At 39.9% G+C, this 16,966-nt stretch overlaps 1 protein-coding gene across 1 annotated transcript in view; it reads right to left on the bottom strand.

The window, feature by feature from the left end:
* The window catches only part of bsna (bassoon presynaptic cytomatrix protein a), a 115,705-nt gene that overhangs the window by 42,861 nt on the left and 55,878 nt on the right, over positions 1–16,966 (bottom strand). The gene's annotated exons all lie outside the window — the stretch shown is intronic.

Genomic DNA, 16,966 nt, shown 5'->3' with positions numbered 1-16,966 from the left:
CTATCATAATAAATATAATAATATAAGCTATCAAAGTCCAAATTGATTTTTTTTTCTCCTCAAATCCAACTGATCCAACAGTTTCAAAAATGTTAGCCTCTCTGAACTTTCCTCTCCTGTAAAAATAGAACTCGAGTTATCACGACCGACTAATTACAATAGACACTTTGAAAGAAGACAACAGTGAAATAGTAGAAAAAGAAGCTGAACAAAAGCGATGGGTTACATCTGAGTGTTTTTAAAAAAAAAAAATCATTTATCATTTGCCACTTGTCATGTAAATTTCTCCTGTAATGTGAATATCGCAGTAAAACCTACATTTCTACATTTAATTTGCAATGACTGAGTAATGTAGCCTAGGATAAGTGAAATATTAATATTGGTATTAACTAATTTGGAGCAGTCATTCAAAAATGAAGGAAAAAATGTTAAAAAACATGTGTATGGAAGGTGATGAGTGACTAAATGGTTTCATTGAGCACTCAGGACTGGCTTTGCTTCTCTTTTTTCAGCGACTTGTAAAACCACACATTCATTTGAATATCATGTTCCCACCGACATGACTTCTGCATAAAAAAAGACCCGATTTTCAGAAGATGGAGAAGCTTTTTGAGAATTAGGGACTTAAAGCATTATAGACAGAAAATATTTAGTGTTGCTGAGGCCAGACTGTCTCTGGCATATCTTACACGCCTTCAGCAACTATAGCTGAACAAAGTAGCTGATGAGGAATTATCTGCTGATTGGCTGCCTCAGTACTAATTGTAACTGAAAGGAATTTATATCTCAGTGATTATACAGTAGATGTATCACTGTAAAATCTTTAAGCTCAACATAAATGAAGCTTAATTGTCGCTCATGTTTAAATGCCCAAAGAATACATTCTGAATATAGTACAGGAAGTGAATGTAAGCTGATGTAATGTCCTCTGACATGATGGAAACACAACTGTGTGTGTGTGTGTGTGTGTGTGTGTGTGTGTGTGTGTGTGTGTGTGTGTGTGTGTGTGTGTGTGTGTGTGTGTGTGTGTGTGTGTACATCCCCTGAAGCACCACGTTGTACTGTAGGTTCTGAAACCATTGAATCATTTTTCAACCCTAAAGTGAACTCATTCCCTCTTTTTCCCAGAGAGACTACATTCAAGATGACATTACAGGAAAGTAAGTGTGTGTGCGTGTGTGCATGCACGTGTGCATTTTCCCACAGAGTACCCCAGTGGTGCCCACTTAACCTGCATAGCACAAACAATCTGGCCTTTTCTGCTCCTGTCAATAACACTCACTGAAATGCTCCATCAGTGCTAATTCATGCCTCAGAGCACTGCTGTTTTCTTTTCATCTGCTGGTGTCATTCTGCAGCATATTAAAGTCTCTAAATCTCGCTTGTTCTCTTTCTTTCTGGGTGTCTGTCCTCTCCCAAGTCTTTGCAGAAATTTCTGGGTTTGCTTTTTTGTCCTATACCTTCCACCTCTCATCATTTCTTTTTTCTTTTTTTTGTCTTGTCTACCTTTCTGCTCTTTTTCAGTCCATTTCCTGCTTTTTTTCAGTTCCTCCATCTGTTTTGGCACTTAATAGTAGGGAAAGAAATGGACTTGCCTTTTAGTCATACACACCTGTCACAGGCAGTAGCTCCCCTGCCATCGGATTTGATTCATGAAAAATCTGTAGCAATAACTCACTATTGTTTTTACTGTCTTATCCAAATGGAGGACTAAAAAATACACCCTTGTGATGGAGACTAATAGTAGTGTGCAAAACTCTTGGGCCACCCTTTATTTCTTTATGTTTTGCTAAGAAAATTGGAAAGAGGTGCAGCAATTTATTGAAATATGCACAAACATACATGGAAATACAGTATATAAGGCAAAAGCAGAGTTTGTACAACTCTAACAAGCTTGAAAGTCAATATTTGGTGTGACCACCTTTATTCTTCAGCACAGCCTGAACTCTCTCAGGCAGCTTTCTTGTTATTTGAAGCAGTCTTCAGGAATAGTTCTCCAGGATTCTTGAAGGACATTCAAAGCTCTTCTTTGGATGTTGGCTGCCTTTTGCTGTGATCCCTGTCAGGATGACCCCACACTGCTTCAATAATGCTGAAATGTCACATTTGGGTTCATCTCATGATGAAACCGGTTGCCACTGATTTTCAGTGCAGTTCTTATTTCCCTTCATTAAGAATGACTTCCTGACATCAGCCCTTTCACTGAGACAATTTCTGATGAAGTTTTGGCGAACAGTAGATGGATCAACTGAAGGCCAGATGCGTCTCTGAGGTCCTGTGTCAGGTCTTTGTTAGATTTTTAAGGACTGTTTCTAAAGGACGTGACTTTCAGATGCTGTTCATCTGCTCAAGATAGTTTTTAGGCCTGCCACACCCTTTGCACATGCTGGTTTTGATAACTTTATATTTGGCATTTGGGAACAAATTATTAATTATAATTTTTTGCATAGACAACACTGGTTCATCCCTTGAGTTAGGTGCTTTTTTAATGCTTGAACAAGTCATAGGTCAGTGTTAAGTGGCTTAACAAACAAAAATAAGACTCCTCTGAAAATGGCCAGTCTTGCCACTTACAACCACATCTTGTATGCATTGTTACCTGTAAACTAATGGTTCACCAAAAAGTGGCCACCTCTTTCACTCCTCTACTACGGGCATTTGATAAACTTTGGTATGAAATCTTACTGTTCGGGGACCTCAGTTGGTACAGATAACACAGATGTCAAAAAATCTTTATCTCTACTAAGTGTGATTAGTTCATTGTTACAAAGAAACGCCTTCTTTCAGAAGAATTAATGTCAGTTTCTGAGTCATTCTCATGATTTTCTTTTTCCTGTTTTACTTTTCACACATTTGGACCTGAAGTGTCTATCTTTTCTCTTTACATCGCACAATCATTACACTTCTATCTTCTCCTCCTTTTCAGCTCTTACCCTTCCTCGCTTCTCTCTGCCTGTCACCCTCTGTCTCTTTTTCTCTCCCTCCAACAGAGCAAGGGCTATTTTTACCCAGAATGCCATTGTTCTGCTCGAGCGCACACTTCCTTAGCACAGGCTGCCGCTTTAGGCTGCACTCTACTGCAGCACACATACACTCATACTCACAGAAGCACAAACACACACATGTAGACACGCAGCTCACATCAATGCAAAATGGAGGAGGCCTGTGTAGCTGAAGGCTTACCAGAGCGAGAGAGAGGGATGACAAGCAGAAGGAGGACGAAAAGGAAAAGAAGAGAGGATATGTGCATGTGCACATATACAGTAATTCAGCCCAGCCTTTAGTAATGTGGCTCCCTGCTGAATCTCATGTAACTGGCTTCAGTTTGTGGCAGAGAAGTACAATACTGCTTTTGGGGGCATTGGAAAAAAAAAAAGAAATGAAAATCCCCCACAAAAAAATCCTGATTTAAGAAAAAGAAAGCCTTCAGAGACAGAGGTTAAAGAGATAAATTTAAACTAAAAACACATTCACAATGAAGATGGTCAAAATGATGGGATAAAGTGTCCAATTTCAAAGCAAAAACAACAAAGAAAAAGCTATTTTGCAAAGTTGCCATCACACCACAGACACAACTGCTTTCTGGGTATTATGACCTCATACTTCTGGACAGTCAGTTGATCGGGCCACCAGAACCATGGAATGCCCTCCAGTCACACTATGAAGTCCATACTCATCACGATATTGGAAATATCACCTTTAACCTTATTTTCACAGAGGATAGTTCTTCATCAAGTGACACAAAGCCACGTGTCCTCCTCCTCCTCCTCACGATCATCATCTTGACATACAGTTTAATAAGAGACATTCTTGAAGCAATACAGGTTAACCTCAGGTCAGACACTCAACTGAGCAGTGCAGACAGGTTATGATTGATAGCTGACTGGACCTTTCAGTTCACTTGAAGCATGGCCACAGTCCCTGCCGAGCTGTGTATTTCCTTGGAAATATAGCAGTTATTGAAAGAACAACGGAGAGCACACCTGAAATATTGCTTGCTGAACACCTGTGTGTTCCCTGCTATTGCCATAATCACTTACTTGCTTACTTTATCCCCACGAATCAACCACAATATATCAACACTGCATTTGCTCTGAACATATGATAAGTTATGACCTCAGTTTTCTGACCTAATTATTACACACCAAAAGTCTTGAACCCCAAAGAGACCTTGTGATGATTTTTAGGCAGGTTTCACTACTAAGTGAACAGGTTGCATCACTTCTGTCATCGCGCGTGAGCAGACTCACTTTTATATGGCAACACAAAGCAGATTTCACAGGACCCTTCCCACCTTCCCCCTGCTATTTTCAGAATAACTTAATATTGTTCTCTGCCTCTATTCTAATTCCTCCCTCTGGAGCTCCACCTCTTCCTCAGTTTTACTTCCTCTCTGAATTTCTTGCTCTTTTCTTGCTATACTGGCTCCTTTATTTCGCCCCACCTCATCTTTCTCTCCCGTCTGCTGTCCATCATTAATATTTCATGTGCACAAGTGCACACACAAAAAAGGATGCAATAAAGGGGAATGTGACTGAGAACAACAGACTGAGAAATAAACAAACAGCCAGAAAGAGCAAAACAATGTAACAAACATTATTATTAGACATGCGCAAATACTGTTCATGTATTAAACTTAATTTTCCATTACTTCTTCTGCATTACTTTTTAGAAGGAGCTATTTTATTTTATCTGCATTGTAGATTTTAAAATATAATGTGTCTTTAAACACCGCACTAGTGACCTTTTTATCCTCTTGTGGCTCCTTGTTAAATTTCCTGATTTCCCAAGACTCATACATAGATTCTTTTGCATAATTGTGCAAGTCCCAAAGACACTTATTTCATTTAGTTGTTTTTTTTTTTGTTGAGCCAACAAACTGCAGTGAATTAAAGTGAAGCAATCACAAATAAGAAAATGAGATGACATGAGTATTTCATACTGATCTAATAATAATAATTAAAAATAAATTCTTGATTAAACACAAATGTCAGCGCGTGCAGTCTGTTTATTTTTTTTTTGGCATTTGCATGTACACCATACTCTCAATTCTCCTGTGAAGTGAAACATGTACTACACACCAGTCAAATGTTTAGCTTTTGATACGCACTGCTGCACTGGAGTGGAGGAAAAGAGGCAATAAAAGGAGGAGAGGAGGCAGAAGAGCAGAGGACAAAATGCAGGAGAATACAAAAAAGAGAAATTAAGCTTGAGGAGGAGGGAATGAGGGATATGAATTAAAGGTTGGGGATGAAAAGGAGGAGGAGAAGGAAACAAAAATAAATTAGAGAAGGGAAGGGGTATCGAGGGGGTGGAGGGAAAGCTTTCAGGGAGGACAGAGAGGTGGAGGGTGAATTATAGGTGCTTTTCTGGTTGCATAAACCAAACAGATCTCATTTTCACTTCCCCCCATTTTGAAAAATCTTGTCATTTTGTCATCACAATGGGGCCTCATTAATTATGTAACTCCATTTTATGAGAGGTGATGGAGTGAGTGCACAAGGCTGTATAAGCGTGTCTTTGTGTTCATGTGTATACACATTGTATTGTCATCTCTTTCACTTCCTGCCTATTTTCTGTCTCTGGCCAGTTATTCTTAACAGAGCCGGTAAAAACTGAGACAACACCGATCTGCCCACTTCATTCATCTGCCGGAGCTGCGTAAACGAGGATCTAATTTACATATGTTGTCAATTTATAGCTGTCATGATGATGATTGTGATGTTACCTAAAGCTAAGACTGTAACCACGGTAAATGGATTTCAGACTAACCCTTCAGATAGAGAGGCACCTCTCGTTAGCATCTCCCCTTTTCAGATTAGTGAGGAGTTCTTCAAGTTCTGTAATATTCCTGAATTAGCTTCACCACATACAGACATACGGATATAGTTGAGAAATTTTCTTAGCAGAATGTCCTGTTTAATGACATTTGTTGTGTCGATACCTGGAAAAGCACATAAGTTATTAATTAATGCTGAGTTCTGTCTTACCTGGTAACACCTGCACAGTCAAAATCTCTTCAATCCAGACAGCTAAGGTAAGTCTTAGATGTGCAAGAGGTATACTACTGATATAAAATTATGACTTTAGTGACAGTTGACAGTCCTTTGAGTTCTTTGTACTGGTTTTGTTTGTTTTGCATCCCTCTGTAGTTCTTTATCTTTTTTCTGACCTTTGTGACTTTTCTGCAAGAAACATTATAGCTCATAGAAAGAAACATGACCACTCATCCCTTGGGCTACTGGAAGCCCCAAGCACTGTGGAGCTCCAGTATGTTGGATAGAGGTTAAGTATCATTCTCTGCAACATTTTGACCTTGTGCTTGTGAAGTTCCTGCCTGGATTCACTCAGACAAGCCAGTCATTTGAACTAGTAACCTGACTGTGACAAGCAGGCTTAGAAATGGAAGACTTTGTGGTTGGCAGATGGACACAGACCAAAGGCGTGCAATGATGTGTTTAGAGTCTGACCCACAAATGTGTCACAAGAGCTATTTTAAACAGACTCACTGTCTCATTGGGACCGACTGACACACAGATATACACACAAATAAAAACCAGAAGCAAAAAGGAAAACTGTACAGTCTGTGCAGCGTGTGTTTCCCTGCACGGGTTTGTGTAATGTGTGTGTGTGTGTGTGTGTGAATACAGGCTAAAGGGACTAGAGGATTTTGACTCCTGCAGTAATAGGATGGCAGAAGGCCAAGAACAAAGCAGCACAGAGCTACAGTGGTTCTGGCTATCTCAGCTCTGGGTCAACAGGGAACATGAAGACAGATAAGTCAACTAACTCCAGTAATAGTTTTATCAAACATGTTTGTGTTCTGGGAACAAATAAGCTCCTTTAAAACTTCTTTAACATATGATACATAATGTTTTCCCTGTACAAATGAAAGGCTAAAATTCATCTTACAATAATCTTCTATAATATTAATAGATATATGACTACATTGTGAAATAGTATAAATCAAGTCCTGTCAGAATGACTTTATTTGTACACTTGAGTTAGTTTAACAGCCTGGTTTCTGTGGTCCTGAGTCCTTGTAGATCTCTGATATGACCTCAGAGATCTACAAGCTACAAGTCCCATTTTTCTTGTTTTTATCCTTGGGGCTACAACCCAAGTTACCTCTTGGGAAAACAAAGTGAACTAAGACAATGTCTTTTTGTTTGTACAGATTTGAACCTCATCATCAGTGGTAGGAGGCTGCTGGGTATTATTAGGATGGAATTGATCTAGCCTTGGTTTTAGTGTTAGAAAGACTGCAGGCTTTGAAGTGCTGAAGTGTGTTCTTTGAAGTGCAGAAGGCAGTCCTCACTTGGACAGGAGTATTATGGGTAGGGAAGATTGCTGGCTCATCCCGCAGGGTGAAGAAAAAGACACAATCAGACAGATGCTAGAGAGAGAGGTGGAGGGGAAAAAAAATCTTGAGGAAAACTTAGCTGAGGGCTTAGAGCAAGGAGAAGAGAGGAGAGGAGAAGAGAAGAGAGGAGAAGAGAAGAGAGGAGAAGGAAAGTCTTTCACTGTGAGAGCGGTGAGTGAGGCAGAGAGGGGAGGAAAGAAGAGGGTTAGAAATGGAAAGTAAGAGGAGGCGAGGGGTGGGCATGAGAGAATAGGAGGTGTTGCAGGAAGAAAAAACACACAGACAACAGAGAGAGAGAGAGAGAGAGAGAGAGAGAGTGTGTGTGTGTGTGTGATCGAAAAGTACTAAATGAGAGCGTGCTCAGGGTAAAGAAAGAAAAACAAGATCATTTCTCAGCTCTGGTTTCCTCTTGTTTGTTCCATGACTCAGTATATGAAAAATACAATCCCAGCAGTGACATGCAACATGAAACTGAATATAGCTTGTATTAAAACAAAGTAAGATATCCCTCAACTATTTTGTAGTGCAGAGAGGGAATTGTAGTTTAATTTGAATGCATAGAATATCACTACACAATAAACACACCATTTACAGGCATGTAAATGAGCCGTCACAAACACTGCTGTTTAGTACAGTTGCTCAAGTTAATGAAGGAGAAGCCTAGCACACAGCTAGTGGCTATTGTTGCCTGTGCTGGCCATCATCTGTCAGTCAAAATGACCAAAATGGTAAACTTTAGGCCAGAACAAAATTTAAATGGGCAAATTACAAAAATAAATGTTACCTTCTGTGCAATCACTACAAAGTGAGGAAATTAGCCACAGAAACCCTTTTTTTTTTTTTTTTTTAAATTTAGGCCATAAACATGGTTATTTCTGCCATAAAGTTTGGGAGTTAACTGGGCTTGATTTGTTTTTGGAGCCGGCTTCATGTGGCAATTCAAAGAACTGCAATTTCTGGCACTTCCAAAATAACTTTATTTTTCAGCCTCCAAGTGTTGCTGCTATATATAGTCTGAGCCATTTACTTCAAGAAGAGGACAGTGATAGGGAGCAGGCTGCAGAGATCTGATAAGCTAATTTCTGTCCCTCATGGATATATCTTTTTTGTTTTGTTTTCATTTTTAGACCCAGTAGTCTTCTGCATAAACTGACACACACTCAAGTGACATCACTTGAAGCAGTTCTGGACTTTGCACAGCTGCCTCTGCTTTATACATCTTTTCTCACATATGCAGTTATAATCCTTGTAAGAGCTGCACTTTTCTTCATATAAAAGTTTTGTGCCAGTTTTGGCTGCTTTTGAAGAATACTTCAAGCACATCACTGCCCATCAAATTCTTTCAGAAAGAAAAAGGGGAAAAAAAAAAAATCACAGTGGCACAAGGAAGGCAGAGGGAGTAATGCGCCAAACCTGACTAAAAGGGAAGGGGGGAGTGAGGAGAGGGTCGACATGAGGATGCATGAGGGCATGGATAAAATGGAAGAAGATAGACCCAAAAAGGAGAGGAGGGAGACAAAGAGTGAAAGCAATGAAAAAAAAATAATCAGTGAGCATAGATGCAGGCAAAATGTCAGACTGAAAGAGGGAAGCAGCAGGAGGGGATAAGGATATTAGTGAATTAGAAAGAGAGATGAGAGGAGGATGAGGGGTTAGAAGAAGAGAGAGGAAGAGAAGAGAAAAGAGAGACAGACTACAGTGAATTAGTTCTGCCTCATGAAACTGGCAGTCCTGGCTTAGAAATGCTTTGGGGCCAGGATTTCTGTGAGGGTGCGCGTGAGTGTGTTAATGTGCGTGTGTGTGTTTCTGTTTCATTTCTTTAAAAAATTTTGCATACATAAGTGTGCGCGCGTCTATTTATACTGTATATCGTGTGTGTGCTTGCATAAAAGGATGTGTATTCCCAGTCTTTTCTGCTTGTGTTTGTGTGTAAAGAGCATCACTCCCTCCCCCAGAACAGAACTGATGTGATGCTGACATTTAGACAAAAACACAAGCTCCATCTTTTAAAAGAGCAACTCTGAGAGTGAAGCTCGCAGAGAGCTGACAGGGTCAGACATGACTGCTCCTGCTGCTGCTGAGTACAAAACACACACAAAAAAAAAAAACTGTATGTGTCACGTCACAACACCTCATTTCATCTCCAAGTTCCCAACAAAATCCTACTCAGAATGAGCTTTTTAGTGGGAGCAGAGGCTTATTACTGGCCCTAGATCAGAAACATGGCCTAATTAGCGTGAACTGTGAATCAGGAGCTTAACTCCAACTGACGGATTCAAACATAAGAGCAAATTTAAAAATAAATAAATAAAAAAATCCCAGTCAGCAGTGAGTTACTTCATTCAGAGAGCCATTTCTTCATCATCATCACTATAAGAAGCAGGGAAAAGAACTTATTGGTTTTCTGATGCAATAGCTCCTGACATCTGGGTAATTCAAACTCACTCTCAAAAAGCTCACCACTTCAGGGTCCAAAATTGCTGAGAGGGCGTTTCAAATGCATTTGCAGTTTGAGACTTCCAAGGAATGTGAAGGTTCAAAGAATCAGACTGTCATGTATTATTTTGTTGTCAAAGTCACTGAGTGCATGCAGGAACTCTTATACAAACTACAAAGGAAAATTCTTCATAGTTATGGAGTCAAGAAATATTCATGAAATTAGAGATCCCAATAAAAATCTGGTTTTATAATTACTTATAAGTCTTAAGCATCCCAAACTCAGGATGAATATAAACTCAGTGCATGCATTGATTGCTCAATCACCATTAAAGTGAGAAGAATGAATAATGCGTTCACTGAGTTAACAGTATCCCCACATGACCAAACGGTGATACCTCTGTATTTAAAATCCACCTGGTTCCCAGCGGTAAAACAGCATGAACACACACTCACACACAAACAGACAAGAACAGTGTGTAAAGGTCAGTGTCATCCGTGCTTCACTGCTGACTCACCTCCTCCATCCCCAGCTCCTGACTCTTCTGCATGTGTGTGTGTGTGTTTGTTTTGACCCTGACAGCGTGCTGAGTCAGCCTCTAAAACTGCACACAGTCTTCTTGCATACTGTGCAGCCAAACAATATCTGGGTCAGTCTGCACCCTGCCACCCTGCCGATTGTACAATGTGGCATCCTGCTCAATGGGAGCTCAAGAGGAAATGCTTTATTCGTATTGCCAGAACTTCTTGTATGCGATTAAAGGCGCTGCCATGAAGGGGACGGTAGGTAAGAGCTGGAAAAACACAGATAATTCAATGCCTTCAAATTTTTTTTCACCCATTAAATAGACTTTACCAGTTGTCATGCTTCAGAATAGACAAACTGCAGTTGACCAGAAGGTGTTTACTGTTCACTCTGATCACAGAGAGTGGACAGTGTAACAGATTACACAGGTAACCATTTGCAGTCTTGTGCGTAATGGCTCAATCACACTCATAAAAATAGAATGGCAACCTCCTTGCAACTAGGAAAAATTGTTGGTTGCCAGGTGATCACATTGAATTTTTTGATAGTAGTTGTGGTGACCAACTGGTGGCCCAGAGGTTGAACATGCAACACCCTCAACATCTGGGCATCCACTTTCATTCACAAGGCAATTGCATAGGTTAACTGGTGACAGGCAACCTGCCTCCAGACAGTTGTGGTCCAACTCTGACTAACTGCAATCACTCTCAGACTGGCGACTCGACTCAGCTGGTCCCCAACTATATATGTGCCATTTTGCAGTTAAATTGCTGTCCTATAGCAGCTATGTCACTATATGTGAAGAAATTTCTGACTGTTTGTTTCAAGTCTATGAGGTTCTGGCTAGACTGTGAATGCAACTGACTGTGAGTGGTTGCAGACCTGGTCCCTCATCTTTGAAACAACCATTTCAAAGTCAACGAGATTGCAAGTTCACTGCAGACAGTCTGCTGCGGGCTCCAACAACTGTTCTCTCTAGTGTGACTGAAGCATAAGAGCAGGCCTCTAGCTGTGTGAATTGAGATCACACAGTGCATACTGTGCAATGAAAACAGCTACACTGCTACTGTAAGAAAAACAGAAAAGATAAATGCATTGAAATGAGCATAAAAAAAGGGTTTTTATATTTGCAAGTCCAGGCAATGTAATTTTTGCTGCCTAAAATAGCCCCCACTTTAGGAAATGCTAGAATAAATCTTACTAAAGTGATAACCTGCCTACAGTTCAAGATCATAATTCATCATCAAAGTTAATTCAGTTTCAGTTTCTGAGTCAATAGAGTTTTCTTACATTTAGTGTCATGCAGCATGTACAATAGCCTATATGAGCTGATAATGACATCCCTGTCACACAGCACGCATCACATGTAAGAGTCTGCGTGCGTGTGTGTGTGTGTGTGTGTGTGTGTGTGTGTGCGTATTGCAGCTGCAGGCTGAAGTTTGGAATGGCTGATTTTAACTCACCCAACACTACTCTTTGTAACACAAGCGTGTGATGCCATTAGCCACACATGCTTGCACATGCCTAAACATAAAAACTATGCATGTGGAATAATAAACACACACACAAAATGTATACAAATAATTTACCTCCCAATCCAGTCAGATCTCTCTGTAGGAGTGTGCTCACAGTGTGCAGTAGAATTATCCACCTGGTCTTAGAGACAGGGACTTCAGATGACTCATACTATAGCTGCTGTTTGTCTATTGTCTGTTCATACTAGCTAAATTTGTTTATTATCAGTCTTTTTGAGTTTAGCTCTTTGTCATGAACCGCTGTGGCAGGCTGGTTGAGGACCCCAGTGTAGGACTCAGAACAGGACTGAACTTTTAACATCAGCTTTTATTTGCTGGAACTCAGGACAGAGCTGGACAGGGCCAGCAGAACAAATTACAAAACACACTTGAGCAGACAGGCAGAGTACACGGTGAGCAGCAAGAGACAAGGACGTAACGAGGAAAAACAGGAAACAGAGACAAATATATACACACACCAGGTAATCAAGGAAATTGGACACACCAGGGAAAACAAGACAGAGGAAGCAAACTGAATATGAAACTCACAATACAAAAGACTATCAAAGTAAAACAGCAAGTGACTAAACAGGATGGACAGAAACCAGGACTAAGACACGTGGACTTGATACTGGAACAAATGAGACATGAGACACATGAGACAGACTAAAGACCGGGCACTGCAGACCAAACTTGGAGACAAGGACTGAATATGGGAAACACAAGAAAACCAGGCTCAAATACAAATAACCATCACTCAGGACAGAACTCAGATATCTAACTAAGGATAACACAGAGATAAAACAGAACCCCCAAAATCCAAAAACAGAAAACACTGGGTCCTAAACCCAGGACCACGACACTCTTCAGATTTCACTCTGTCTCAGCTCCTGCAATGCTCTTTCTCTTCCAGTGTTTCAGTATTTCATGCTCATAATACATGGACTGGTCCCCATATAGTGCTTTTCTACTTAACTTGAGCACTCAAGGCACTTTATACAGCATGTCTCATTCATCCATTCACACAGGACGTTTTTCTATACCTGTGCTTTCTATCTAATGTTCACCCACATTCACACTCTGATGAACACATTGGAGAACAACTTTGGATTCAGTATTTTGATCAAAGGATTGAACCTTCCGATTAGTAGGTGACCTGCTCTACTCCCTGGGCTTCCCTTTCCCATTTTTCCACATTTTTCCCATTTTAAAAAATACAGTGGTTTCTGTTGTATGTCTATGTATGAATGTGTACTCACTGCCTGAGTGTTGCTGTAGCTGCAGGGAAACACAAATCACTACATGGTGATTATTTGTCATCTCTGAGCAGTGATGACACATGGTCTGTCTGTCGCTGCAGCTCAGATAGGCATCGATTAGGTGTCAGTGTCAATCCTCTGCGCCCACCATTTGTTCATTTTACACAGACAGAAAGGCCTAACTAGAAATTGGTGTCCCACTGCTGCGAGGGCAGCCAAGTATGGCGAAAAAAGGGAAGACAGAGAGAAAGAGAGAATAATTTGAACAGTTCTTAAAGGAGAATACCAATTTATTACAACTTCAGTCTAATATTCTGTTATCGCTATAAGAAGTCTAACAGGGTGAGACACACAATCAGACAAACAGATGATCAGACAGATAAACAGTAAACAAGCCATCAGATTAGATTATTGGCACCCAGCAAAGAAAGGTTTACACCATGATTATATGGATTCCTTCATTGTTCAGAGGTTGTCGGCTACATTTGTGTTTTCCTTTGATCTAAGCAACTGAAGTGGAGAGTACTGTAAGTGGCTGTTTACAGATCATTAGCCAGTAAGCCGCACTCATGGCCATTAAACCTCCTCTTAAATGACAAAGAATAAAAATGTAACGTGGCATATTGGAGAGTACAGAAAGACAGCGTTTATTGATGTATGTCAGTTATATATATGATGATTTTCTATTTGCAGTTTTATATCCAATATAACAAATTCAAATTTGCAGACTTTCTGGCTCTTCTAGCTTTATCTTCAGACATTGGTCTAAGATGCATTTAAACAAGCTTACTACCAACACTGGAAGCCAGTTCCCTTTGTAACAAGTCCAGTGCATGAGATAACCTTTTCTTTTAGATATTTTAAAAGTAATCAGAGGACTAAGACTTAACAGAAGTAATTGAAAAGCTTAATTTGAAATTATACAGAATTGGTCAAGTATCTAAAACATGGCCAGTCAGGAGATTTAGCTGAGCCAGCAAGTACACAGAGGAGTCACCCTGAAGTCCCTGCAATCTGTTTTCATCAAAGACATTATAATTCAAGAGGGACAGCACAGCTGTAAAACATGATGACAGGTCAAAGGTCAGATAAAATAAACAAAGCAGGGTGGATGTTAGTGGGGGGGGAAAGGATAGATGGAAAAAGGGGAGGGGAGGGAGAGTGTGAATTTTTTCCACAGCATGCAGGTTTATTTCAGGTCTAGCTGGCTATTATATTCCAGTGCACATAAGAACAGTGCAAATAATATGAAAATAAGAACAGGCTCCAAACCGAACTACCGTACATTACTATCACTGACATCATACAGTGACATGCCACTACACACACCAGACTCCACTGCACTGTTATTTCTCTGTGTCCCTTAGGAAAGCTTGATGTAAAAGCTACCTTCAATCCTGTGGGAAATTTACTTCCTATCAACACTCTAATACACACACACACACACACACACACACACACACACACACACACACACACACACACACACACACACACACACACACACACACACACACACACACACACACACACATATATGTAAGATACTCTATTGATTACTACCTGCAAGAACTGATTGGTCAGTTACGAGCAGAATTCATTCCCATTGGACCAGAGAAGGCTGGACTGTAATGTGATTTGCCAAAGTGATCCAGGGGGTGTTTTCTAATTGTTTTATGCTGGAGTGCACAGGAGCATGAATTGTTGTGTGTGTGTTTGTTTACTGGGGAGGCAAAAATCAATTTGCCCCCCTGTCCCTTGTGGGTCACAGAGATAGTACACCTGTTTTTTTTCCCTCCCTCCTTTGCTATAAAGCGCTCTCTGTGATAGCTTTGCCTTCTTTAATACATGATTTAAATTCATCAGTGTTGGTACATAAGCTTTTTTTTTCCTAATGTGAAAATGCAAAGTGTTTATCTGCTATCTCTGCACAGATTATGCTGTTAAAAGCAGTCAGAAAAAAAATGTTTATTTATTTTTAATTTCACAGTTGTGTAGAGCTTAGGTGTGGTATACAATAAGAAAAGAAAACAATAACAGACAAGATTGCAGAGTGAATATCATTGCACTTCCCTGTATATTTGTGGTTACATTTACTTTATTTTATCTAAATGCATTTTCTTCCTTTCTAGCCTTCTAATGGAAACTACAAATTGTTTTAAACCATTCTGTACCAAACAGGTCTTAGCCTGGTTGAGACAGTTATTTAACATCAATTATAATTTAGAAAAAAAATCAGTCAGTTGCCAGTATTAACATAACATTGTGGAGTTAAGTGCAGTATCTGTGTGTGGAGATAGCATTCAGAGGTGTGGACGAGGAGAAAAATGGAGCCGACAGCCTGCTGAGGAATCATCTCCCTGAATCTAGTGATAAAATGAAAAAAAGCCTACAGTAAGCATTTGACAGCTGCAAATGCTGAGAAACAGTTTTTATTCTGACTTCTTTTTCTTTTATCTATCTATCTATCTCTGTTTCCTTTTTCTGCATGTTGCACCGTCATCTGTTAATGAAAGAACCTGAAAATTTGACAAACAAAATACTGACTCTGTGGCTCTCTTTTCCAATCCTTGTTTGGCCAGCAGGTAACAAATTACATGCATATGGTTATGAGTATCTGTGACTGTGATGGGCAGTCCTTTGGATGGTATATGACAGAGTCACTGATTTAAAAACCTGTGAAGCTGACATATTTTAAGCATTTTGTGGAAAATGAATTCCATAAAACCAAATTACTTTGACAGTTGTGATAGTCATATGTCTCTGCTGTCAATGAGACCAGATCCTGTCTGTGTAATAATTAAATATGCAGTACAGTGCCTAAAGTTAATATCTCTGTTGTACAGAAAATGAAGACCAGAGTCATTTCATATATGCGGACAGAAACTTAATATAGTCTCACTTGTCTGCAGTGATGCATCAGACTGACACAGAATACCTGTGACATTACCCTTCCTTTAAAAACAGTGTATGATACTACATGCACTTCCCTGGCAGACCAGAATTATGCTGAAAAGTCATCTGAAATGATCCATTTAAAGATGTATCCTCCTCTCACCTAGCTCCTCATACTGTGTGAAAGCTGTATATTTGTTAATAGAGTCAGCCCTGATGTGGAATTTTCTGTTCATCTTATCAAAAATGATGTTTGTATATTAGAATGTATTAGTTGTAATTTTAAATAGCAGTGCAGAAAAGAGACTGCGAGATTGCTCCATTTGCATGTGATAATTAATATTCTGTCACCACAAATTTAGTTTTGTTAAATGCTTTAAGGCATCTCATTAAATTTGATCTATTAAGAACGCGATGCCAGATATTCATCCAGGCAGCAGCACAAAATTGGCTGAGATCAGCACCATGGACAGAGGCAAGATCCAAGTGCAATTCCCACAATTCACCAGCAGGGAGACACACAGCTGCTGCCAATATAAGAGCGACTATATGTGGGCTTTACTGTAGTGGGGAATTATGGAACTGCTCATTCTAATGTGCTGCTAGTTAGTCTGCCATAGAGGGAATGAAGGAATGCTTTAGCATTTAAAAACCATGCAGTCTGTAATTCAGAGGGAGAAAGAGGACGGGAGAAAAAGAAATGTGATAGGGTGTAATAGAGAGGGGAGGAATAAGAAGAGACAAGGAGAGAGAAAGATACTGTGGAGAGGGAGAGAGCAGCAGCAGAATACAAACCACTGAGCTGCTGGTTGCAGCTGGATTTTTCTAGTTCTACACACTCACACACTGTCATTTTTCCATCACCTCAGAGGACATTACATTAAGTTACATCAATATCCTGAAGACTGATGCTAACCCTATAGCTACAGCTTAGATTTAATTGAGAAATCTGCCATTATGAAAAAAAAAAGAA

The sequence above is a fragment of the Archocentrus centrarchus genome, chromosome 7, assembly GCF_007364275.1.
Source record: "Archocentrus centrarchus isolate MPI-CPG fArcCen1 chromosome 7, fArcCen1, whole genome shotgun sequence".
NCBI classification, from domain to species: domain Eukaryota; kingdom Metazoa; phylum Chordata; class Actinopteri; order Cichliformes; family Cichlidae; genus Archocentrus; species Archocentrus centrarchus.
Note: the sequence above shows the minus strand (reverse complement) of the source record. Positions and strands in the feature narration are given on the sequence as shown.